General features: G+C 43.8%; 1 non-coding gene across 1 annotated transcript; it reads left to right on the top strand.

Moving 5' to 3' along the window:
• The first annotated feature begins 6,502 nt into the window (after nucleotides 1–6,502).
• On the top strand, nucleotides 6,503–6,637 carry LOC142100556 (small Cajal body-specific RNA 3). The gene has a single exon (XR_012678854.1).
• Nucleotides 6,638–11,171: the final 4,534 nt, after the last annotated feature.

The following is an 11,171-nucleotide window of genomic DNA, read 5'->3' as shown; positions in this document are numbered from 1 at the left end:
GTGGATTTATTAGTAATCAGCACTGTGGTCCCCAGCAGGGATACCTGCGCATACAGCAGGCTTGCAGTTGACATTTACATCAGAACATAATTTGCAGACTTGTCTTCCTGCTCATACCGGTGTATACGCCTTGTGCTGTATGGTTTATGTTTTCTTAAACTCAGTGCAATGGTTATAGGTTTTTAACCTTGCGTGCCTTGTAGAAAGATGTATGCATGCTGCTTGTAATAGAGCTTCTATTAGCGTTCACAGAATAAACAATTAGGGTTACGTATGCCCTGCTCCTGCACAATAGCGTTGTTACCTATGGCGGCCAGCTACTGGACACAGTATTATTGGAAACTGGCTGAACAACTGCTGACAAATCACAGGTGAGTGAGCGATAACTTTTTTTATTTTATAACAGCAGTTCATGCAGTTTTATAAAATATTAGTAAAGCCCACTATGTAATCTTTGGGCAGCACGGTGGCTTAGTGGTTAGCACTTCTGCCTCACAGCACTGGGGTTGAGAGTTCAATTCCCAACCATGTCCTTATCTGTGTGGAGTTTGTATGTTCTCCCCGTGTTTGCGTGGGTTTCCTCCCACACTCCAAAAACATACTGGTAGGTTAATTGGCTGTTATTAAATGGAACTTGGTCTGTCTGTCTCTGTCTGTCTCTGTCTGTCTCTGTCTGTCTCTGTCTGTCTCTGTCTGTCTCTGTCTGTCTCTGTCTGTCTCTGTCTGTCTCTGTCTGTCTCTGTCTGTCTCTGTCTGTCTCTGTCTGTCTCTGTCTGTCTCTGTCTGTCTCTGTCTGTCTCTGTCTGTCTCTGTCTGTCTCTGTCTGTCTCTGTCTGTCTCTGTCTGTCTCTGTCTGTCTCTGTCTGTCTGTCTCTGTCTGTCTCTGTCTGTCTCTGTCTGTCTGTCTCTGTCTGTCTCTGTCTGTCTGTCTCTGTCTGTCTCTGTCTGTCTCTGTCTGTCTGTCTCTGTCTGTCTCTGTCTGTCTCTGTCTGTCTGTCTCTGTCTGTCTGTGTCTGTCTCTGTCTGTCTGTCTCTGTCTGTCTGTCTGTCTCTGTCTGTCTGTCTGTAAACTCCAGTGGGGCAGGGACTGATGTGAGGGCGTTCTCTGTACAGCGCTGCGGAATTAGTGGCGCTATATAAATAGCTGCTGCTCATAATGATGTACTCATCACTTCAAGCCAGTTTGTTAGTGCTCTGTTTTTTTTTTTTTTTGGCTAGAAATAATGTGTTCTTATAGCCACAATATCCCCGGTCAGTTGGCTACATCCCTTGTGATACCCTTTACCCTTTCAGTGGCTGGCTTGGTTGAGGCCTTTCGCAACCCTCAGACCATTCTTGTGAAGTTCTTACTGCTGCATATTATAATGAATCACAAAACGACTGCACACAACTTATTTAAGTGTTCAGTCCTTAGCAATGTGTTCGCGATGCACTAGGGTTAAGCAGGTTTTTGATGTTTTCTTGCATGAGAATAGGTGAATCTACCAATAAACAAATTATTCTGATATTGATGTATGTGAAATCTGGTTTACTGCCATAGCAATGATCCGCACAGGTTCAGTGCCCAAGGACGTTTTCATAGTAGGATATTGTATTGTAGCCATTTTAATTTAAAAAGTAAAAATAAAATTGTAGAGGCGTAAGAAAGATAATTTGTTGAAATATAGTTTTTGGTTAAAATAAGCAAGTATTCTACCATATATGAGGATTCTGTTACAGAGCCTTGTCCTGAATTACTTGGGCTCATCATTTTTTGTTTTCTATTTATTATATCTCTAACTGTTTTGTAAAATGTGTAAGTTCTGTATGGTATATTCTTCCTTTTATACCACAACAGCAGCATGTTGGAACCTTACGTACACCAAATATACCGCAAACTATGGAGCATATTCAATTTGGCGCCAGGTGCCGCAGTGTTTTGACTATAATCTTCACTGATTTTCTCTCGTGAACCATAGAGGAGCGCAGAAAAACGAGCGACGTTTCCTTACCATACTAGGCTGCAATATGCGCATCCGAGCATGGATGCTATGTTCAGCGGCACCGCGGCCTGAATTGAATCTGCCCGTAAGTGGTCAGAGGATGGAATTACTATGTGCATGAGTGTTTATAGATATGGTTTTGCTCTTCCCTTGTATGTGTAATAATTCATTTCAGGCAGCATTGTTTTACTTCTTGAAAACAGGAACCTGAGCCTCTCGCTCCTTTCAGAGTGTGTTTCTGTGTGAGAGGAGTAGAACTTAGCTCTATGTTGGCTCCAACTTCTGAATTTGTCTTTCCGCCACTTTAGGCCAATGACGTTTGTCGTCTGCCTGAACTGGCACGATGTAGAAAGCAGGAGTCGGGGCCAACATAGGGCAATGCTTGTGGCCAATCTTGTACGTAGGACCCTCGGTGGTGGGATTATGCACCCCTACGTCGCAGAGGAGACGGAAACCTGGGGGTTAATGTTATTGACGTAAAGACATGCAATGGGGGTCAGAGTTGACTTAAAATATAACAACTGGGAAGGTGGAATTGTCCTTTTAAGCTAATAACTGCAGTGGGGCTGTTAAGATTTAGTGACCACTCTTTGTAATTGAATGTTTTCACCAGCAAACCTTGGTCATATAGTTGCAAGATAGTTGACCGTAACTCCAGGACTAGAGCAAGTTTATTACTTGATTTTGTGAAATTACTTCAAACTGCTCTTTAAATTGTAAATTTCGATGTTTTCCTGATATGCTTGACCAGCGAGGATTTAATTTAAAACACTGGTTTAATCAGACATGTTGAACAGTTGTGTCCCTTCCTTTTTAGCGTATTGTATTTCACAAGACGGCTTCCCATACACGCTGAAGACACAATATTTACTCCTTGTATCAATGTTGTTCAGCATTAAAACAAGGTTCTTTATTTTCTTTGACAGTCGATAAAAATAAAATCTACATTTACAACAGCAAAGCTGTCCCCACATAGGGCGTAGTATAATTCAATTAAAGGCTCTGCTTTGTTTAATGAGTTCTGCAGCATATGCATTACTGATCAATGGCCAGCAGACTCTCTGGACCCATACTTTAGCAATGATTGATTTATTCTTGTTTATTATTAGTGAGGATCATTGTCCCACACCGCCTCCACTTCTCCCGTTTTATTTATCTCATCTTACACTGATTTAAAGAGACCCTGTTAACAACTGTTCTGCAGTGCTCCTGTAGTTTGTCTCATTGTGTTACCCTGTCTTCTGTTCTCAATCAGAATGTTTTTCATTTAGCACTTATTTTAGATTTAAGGGACCGTGTAAGTATATAACGTTGCCAATATACAACAGTTATGCATATTTTTTTAAGTTTATAATTATCTGAAAAACGAGTCAAGAGGGGCCTCCTAAATTCAGTGTGAGGTCCTGCTGGGCACTCTTCCAGGTATTGCTGAATCTGGTACGCAAAATTTCGTTGTGAAGAATTGACTTGGTCCTTTAGAGTCTTGATTGTAGGTGACTTATCTGAATAGACAATCAATTCAACCTTAAACAATAAGTGTAATATACAATCATTACTTACAACACGTGCATAATTACTACTGCCCATTCACAATGTAACACACAGTACATGCTCTATGAAGTTTAATGCAGGAGAATTCCCCATGACTGCTCTATTTTTTTGTCTCCTGTTTAAATGCAGTTTACGTTGAGTACTTACAGGTAGCTTAATAGTGATTTGAAATTGGATTGAGCTGCAGCACCTCTTTCTTTGAATAATTTTTGTTCAAGCATAATTCAGGGTTTTGAGCAAAGTGATTTAACGGTAAAATCAAACACAGATCCTCACTACTTTTACAAAGGAGAAAGCGCAATGTTTTTTTTGTAGATGTAAAATGTGAGAAGTAAAAGAAATGTGAAGCATTAACAAACGGTACAACTTTCCCAGAAACGCTACAAAAAAATATGCAAGCGTATTACATAAAGTAGGAATTCTAACAAAACGTAGAGCAGTTTTCTTATGTCATTTACCACATTCTTAACATATTATGCTCTTGGCTGCTTTCCACACACGTGGACTTTAGCAATAAAGCTTCAATTATTTTAAATAATCCAGGTAAATGTATTCCCTGAAACCCGGTCTCCCACGTAGCTCTATTTGCATTGCTCAAACAATTCTAATATGTAATCTCCCAATAATAAGCGATCACCTGAGCTTTTGATATTAATCATATTCTTTAGCATAGGTTGAATCTGATTCTCCCCACACAAGTATTGCTTGTGATAGCTGCTCTCAGCTGTTCAACCTATCCCAGGTTATCCCTAGGTAAAGCTCTATAATTGGCTGATTACATAAGCCACACATCTTGCATTTAGTTTGACCTCTTTTTCTGAGTTCTTTGCTTACAAGTTTGCTGCCTTAGGGTATAGCGTAAGCAGGGCCAGTGCTAGGGTCCACGGCGCCCTGGGCATTTTTAAAAAAGCGGCGCCGTGGACCCTAGCTCCCTCCTCCCTCCTCTCCGTACCTTGTCTCGCCACCGCCGCCTCTCTGCTCCGTCTCCTCCCCTCCACTCACTGACACTAGTAAGTGGAGGAGAGGAGACGGAGCAGAGAGGCGGCGGTGGTGACAAAATAGCCTCTTCCGCCCTCCCCGTGCATCTGATGCTGTGCGGCGGCCGTGACAGATATGGTCAGCGGTCGCCGCACAGTTTTAAAGTCTTTTATTATTCTGTGGCGCCCTCCAGAGCCCGGCGCCCTAGGCAAGTGCCTAACCTTGCCTAATGGGAGCGCCGGGCCTGAGTGTAAGTGCAAAATGATGCCCTGCTGATTCCTGCGCTGAAGAAGTGGTTAATGCAGCCATTCTCTTCTCACTGCCTCCAATAGTTATTGAAGGTTGCCGAAGTGCCATTGTCCATCTTCTTTATGGCTCCATCTGGAGAGTGTGATTAATATTGTCTCCGAGAAGTTGGTGTAATTTATTTATCGGAATATTGCAAGACAACAGGAAAGCAGAGGTGATGCACTGTTTAAGATGTGCTTTGGCATGAAGGTGGCTGAGCAGAGCATGGACAGAATCCGACATCCTGTTTCGAACAAATATATATCGCTAAGTAATGTAGGATGATTCAAGGTATAACCAAGACACATCTTGGCACTAGAGGGAAAGAAGATAAAATGCATTGGCAGCGCAGGAGGCTTTCAGATGACTTGAACGGTACATCCAAGTGAAAGGGGATGTGATATTAAGGATGTTCTTTGGCAGGATAAGCAACATTAAGGGGACTGAAGAGCTCTTAGAAATAGGTTTGAAATGTTCAAAATAATAAGAAAGTTTCTTCTAATTGGTGATACCTTAATGGACCAGCGTAATAATTCCTTATAAATGCAGTACAGAGTGCTATGAACTGCATAGGTCTCCAAGTGCGCTCTGGCTGTAAATATAGTGTGATGGTAATGATGGGAGTTAATGTGCACATCTTGTTAGAGGATAAGTAGGCTATTTACCTTCAATCCTTTTTTTGAACCGTGGGCGTGAAATACATTATTCAGTGTCAGGCTGACTTTTCACTGCAACAAATAATGTATTATCTCCCCCGCTGTGCTTCAGACCACTGAAGCCCCCTCACATATTTAGGACTGTGTTCTGATGGGATCTCATACAGGTCAAAAAGGTGAGTGACACTTTGCACCTATCTTGTGTAGGCACATGATTAACCCTTCGTAAGTAATGTTTGGAAGTGTTACATGATAACTAAAGTACTGACGCAGTTGTAAAGGGAAAAGCTTAAAGGCGTCTTCACACCCTACTGGGCTCCACTTGCATGTGAGGGTCCAAACTCTGCCTTTCAAAGCGGCATTGGCCACAAGTGTCTGATCGATGTAGTTGGAAAGTACTAGCACGAGTGGTCCGCATGCTCAGTGGAAGAAACTTTGCGTTGGACACATAATTACGAAATGCAAGATGTCCCTAGAATAAAGAGCCATGCAAAAATACCTGTTACTACTATCTTAGATTTGTAAGGCACCACAGTGCTCCGCAGCGCCATACAGTGAGGGAAACAGGACACGCATACAATAGGGACGTACAAGGTAGACAAAATAATTGCAGACATGAAAACAAAATGTATGAAGGACCCTGCTCATTACAGAGCTTACATTCTAAGTGGAGGAGGGCACAGCGGAAACAAGAGAAGCAAATGTTCAGAGTGGAGATTCAAACAGTTGTGAGGGTGCATTAGTGTTATCGGGGATAAGGTCACCTCTTGCAAAAAAAAAAAGAAGAAAAGATGGGTTTTCAAAGAGCAACTAAAGATTTGACGTTTCTGGGAATGTCTGAGCAGCTTAAGGAATTCCTAGTATCACATGTAGATAAGGTCTGGGGGTGCTTACTATTTCACTTCTCAAACAGTTCTTTCAATAAACTTAAGCGCTGAGACATTGGATCTTCTAGAAGACAAACATCTGAATCTCCTTGTGGTTTAGGATAAGCTGCTTTCTCCTTGTACCAATGCAAACTGGATTGTAATAGGTGATATACTAGTTTCTGGAAGCTGCATTCTCCTAGCGTGCAGTTGTTCTGTCTGCCCGCAGTATCAGTCTTCCTATAGTAATGTACTGGAGATCTCTGTCTGGCTCTGTAGAGTGTAAACTGAGCCTGATCGTTCCTCTCCACACACGCTCCTCACGGATACATTGATGTAGTTAAAGAGAGCGGCACAGATCAATGCGCCAACAAGAAGTAGAGGACATAAGTTGTGTTGTACTTAATGGTGCATTACTAATGACTTGTTTCATCTTCATTTTTTCCCCCCCTGTTCATCCATTACACTTTTTTGCGTGTGTACATGCATGTTTAAGTAGCATACTAATTGTCTGTGGAGCACCAGAAACCTTGCATCCTGCGGTGTGTTCACATACCTCCTATCTGATGCTTTCATGAATGTGCTTTCTTTTATTTCATTTTTGTTATTTCCCATTTAAAGTTGATCTGGGTAAACCCAAGGATAGACTGGTCCCACTGCTTTATTATGTTAAATGGGGGAGAAATGATAGGCTGTAATACAAAGCACAATGCTGTTTGCAGTGGGGCCAGCATTTAGTAATATAAATGTCACACCTAGTATGCGCCATATTTTGTTAGTTATTCCTATACCACAAATGTATTTCCTAGAAACTCCCACTTAAACACATTCATGTTCTAAACCTTATCTGCTTCTGACGGTCATACGTTTATCACATCCCATTTCCATGTCGCACTTAAAAAAAAAAAAAAAAAAAACATTCCTGACACTCACATTCTTATATTACCAGATAAAACAAGTGTTTTGTCTGCAGTACAATTGGATCCATACCATATTGGATGCAAATAGGACACCTGATATATAGATCATTCATCTCTATGGTGAATACATCCTTAGTACTTGTTGCAATGCAGGTATCAGCTGGATGTAGTATGTTTTATTTTCAGTGTGTTCTGTAGGTCGGTGTGGAGAATGCATTTACCATAGAAATCAGTAATTATAATACTTGTATGTGTATCCATCTTGCAGGGAAACAAGCTGTTTGCAACATATGTAGTTTTGGCTACAGTAAATCTAATATAAAACAAAGGAGGATGAGATTTGGCGTTTCCTATGTCGATAATTAAAGGGGATAATACTAGAAATTAATATCTGGCAACCCAGAATGAACCTCTGTCAAACGTCATTCAGCAATCACTTCTAAATCTTCTTATGAACTGGATGTTACACTTAAAGCACTCACACCTCACTTTTACCACCGGCTTCCTCTGTTCCCGTCCTTGCCTTTACCACCGGCTTCCTCTGTTCCCGTCCTCGCCTTTACCACCGGCTTCCTCTGCTCCCGTCCTCGCCTTTACCACCGGCTTCCTCTGCTCCCGTCCTCGCCTTTACCACCGGCTTCCTCTGCTCCCGTCCTCGCCTTTACCACCGGCTTCCTCTGCTCCCGTCCTCGCCTTTACCACCGGCTTCCTCTGCTCCCGTCCTCGCCTTTACCACCGGCTTCCTCTGCTCCCGTCCTCGCCTTTACCACCGGCTTCCTCTGCTCCCGTCCTCGCCTTTACCACCGGCTTCCTCTGCTCCCGTCCTCGCCTTTACCACCGGCTTCCTCTGCTCCCGTCCTCGCCTTTACCACCGGCTTCCTCTGCTCCCGTCCTCGCCTTTACCACCGGCTTCCTCTGCTCCCGTCCTCGCCTTTACCACCGGCTTCCTCTGCTCCCGTCCTCGCCTTTACCACCGGCTTCCTCTGCTCCCGTCCTCGCCTTTACCACCGGCTTCCTCTGCTCCCGTCCTCGCCTTTACCACCGGCTTCCTCTGCTCCCGTCCTCGCCTTTACCACCGGCTTCCTCTGCTCCCGTCCTCGCCTTTACCACCGGCTTCCTCTGCTCCCGTCCTCGCCTTTACCACCGGCTTCCTCTGCTCCCGTCCTCGCCTTTACCACCGGCTTCCTCTGCTCCCGTCCTCGCCTTTACCACCGGCTTCCTCTGCTCCCGTCCTCGCCTTTACCACCGGCTTCCTCTGCTCCCGTCCTCGCCTTTACCACCGGCTTCCTCTGCTCCCGTCCTCGCCTTTACCACCGGCTTCCTCTGCTCCCGTCCTCGCCTTTACCACCGGCTTCCTCTGCTCCCGTCCTCGCCTTTACCACCGGCTTCCTCTGCTCCCGCCCTCGCCTTTACCACCGGCTTCCTCTGCTCCCGCCCTCGCCTTTACCACCGGCTTCCTCTGCTCCCGCCCTCGCCTTTACCACCGGCTTCCTCTGCTCCCGCCCTCGCCTTTACCACCGGCTTCCTCTGCTCCCGCCCTCGCCTTTACCACCGGCTTCCTCTGCTCCCGCCCTCGCCTTTACCACCGGCTTCCTCTGCTCCCGCCCTTACCACCGGCTTCCTCTGCTCCCGCCCTTACCACCGGCTTCCTCTGCTCCCGCCCTTACCACCGGCTTCCTCTGCTCCCGTCCCCGCCCTTACCACCGGCTTCCTCTGCTCCCGTCCCCGCCCTTACCACCGGCTTCCTCTGCTCCCGTCTCCGCCCTTACCACCGGCTTCCTCTGCTCCCGTCCCCGCCCTTACCACCGGCTTCCTCTGCTCCCGTCCCCGCCCTTACCAAACAGAGAGGCCCAAAATGGCCATCCATTTTGCAGTATTTAAAGTGATTTTATTAGATATGATGGTATAAAAACTCATACATAATGAAAAAGGAATCTGAAGATGATCTAAAGTTTTGTATAATAGGTTATATATCGCTGGTAGTGGGTATACCAGCAAAATAAAACTGATTTGTGTGACAAGCCCTTACAAAAGTAGTTTCAGGTGAAAGACTGCCAGCATTTGACTTTATTGTAGTGTTCACCATACACTGTGATGTGTGAGTGAAAAGGCCAGCTCTGAGATATTGACATGTGGAACATAAGTAAGTGATCGTTTTTCTCTATACATGTTTGCTGTGCTGGCTGCTACGCTTGAGCAGGAACATGATGACCTGGAATCCATATAACACTTTGTATAAAGTGCAGACTACAGAATGTGTGTATTGTAAGACAAGCCTCTAGAAATACTGTTTTTATGTGGAAAAAAAACATGCCAATTGCGGTATTTCTCCCAAAATATAAAACACCTTCTGAGCTAGCGAGTGGGACTTGGCAGTGAAGCAAAGCTGAAGACAATTACACAGTTTTATTTATATAGAACTTTCACTAGCACTTTAAATTAGGTCTTTATTACTGTACACCATGGAGAGAAAAAATCTGAAGCTGAAACTCAATATTTGTGACTTAAAATAACATGCTCTAATATTCATTTCCATGTAGTGAAATTAGGTAAATTATGGTTGAGTGCTGTTCTAAACAATTGGATTGACAGGTCGCTCCTCACCTAGTTCCGTTTTCACCTATTTTCATTTGGAAACATTAGAACAGGTCAGTGAACGTTTTATAGGTTTTACAAGTTTGCTTGAGACTTTGTTACTAGCATCCTGAGGTCACTGAAGGTCAATGTAGTTCCCAGTGCATTTGCTCATGTGGGAGCAAACGCCTGTCAAATGTTGCCTTTGACATGCATTTTTACTCCGTTTTACTTGTGTTTATTAAATACCACTTTGGAATAGTTAGGACAGTTACCCATTGGCAAAGTATGGACACTTGTCCACGTACTATTTTGCAACACTTTGATCTGACCGAAAGTATGCAGGACACTGCCATGTGATGGACAGATATGTGTAGGCACAAATAACGGCATTTCTTTTGGCTGCAATATGTTCAGTGCACGTTTGGAGCTTCATACTGGATGAGAAAAGTTTCAAATCGCCCATCTAAGCGAGACTTTAGAGGACTCCCATATAATTTATAGACCACGGATCAAGGTAATGGCTCTAATGAATATAAGGTGGTTTGTGCATATTTCATGGCGGTATAAAATGTGCATGGACTTGCTTAATGTTGGGCATGCTATGTATGTATGTATGTATGTATGTACATACATACACATGCTAATTGTGCACATTGTAAGTTTATAATACAATTACAGTTCTTAAGTAAAAACGAACACTGAAAGGCATTTCCGATTAAACATTTTACTCCTTTTTTTCGTCTTCTTGGATAAATTAGCTGCGTTATATTCTGAGGATATCTTGGCCATGTGGGATGGCCCAGTCATGTGATGTAGGGGAACTGACATGGGTCCCAATAAATTTCCCCAATCCTCCTCACGTAAGTGCTTGTATGGGCACACTATGTCCACAGTATTTATACTCTGCAGCTTCTTCACCTGACTAAAGCTCCCTAAGATGAAAGCTATGTCTTCCTACAGCTTGTTGTCTTTTCACAAATATTTCCCCTTACATCATTCATTGCAAAGAAGAAAAAAAAATCCATTAAGATTTTGCCTCTGAAGTAAGGAGATATGCAGCACAGAAGGGAGCACACAGGGAAAAAAGCCATTACACACACAGTTGGCAGTGGGTGTTTTCTGACCCTGCTTTCCCATTGTCCGGTGGGTGGCTTTAACCACTGTCCTTGCTGGAAGGGTCTGAAGTATGCTGTAGAAGGAAGTGGTCTGTTCTGGCTGAGCAGTAGTTAATAACGAACATGCCTCTCCCAAGTGTTCCTGGATAGCACCTGTCACGCACAAACAATCCAGAAAAGCAACCAGTGTGTAATGAGAAATGGAGGGGCTGTTCCATGTTATGCCTTTTTACCCAAA

The sequence above is a fragment of the Mixophyes fleayi genome, chromosome 8, assembly GCF_038048845.1.
Source record: "Mixophyes fleayi isolate aMixFle1 chromosome 8, aMixFle1.hap1, whole genome shotgun sequence".
In the NCBI taxonomy this organism is placed as follows: Eukaryota; Metazoa; Chordata; class Amphibia; order Anura; family Limnodynastidae; genus Mixophyes; species Mixophyes fleayi.
Note: the sequence above shows the minus strand (reverse complement) of the source record. Positions and strands in the feature narration are given on the sequence as shown.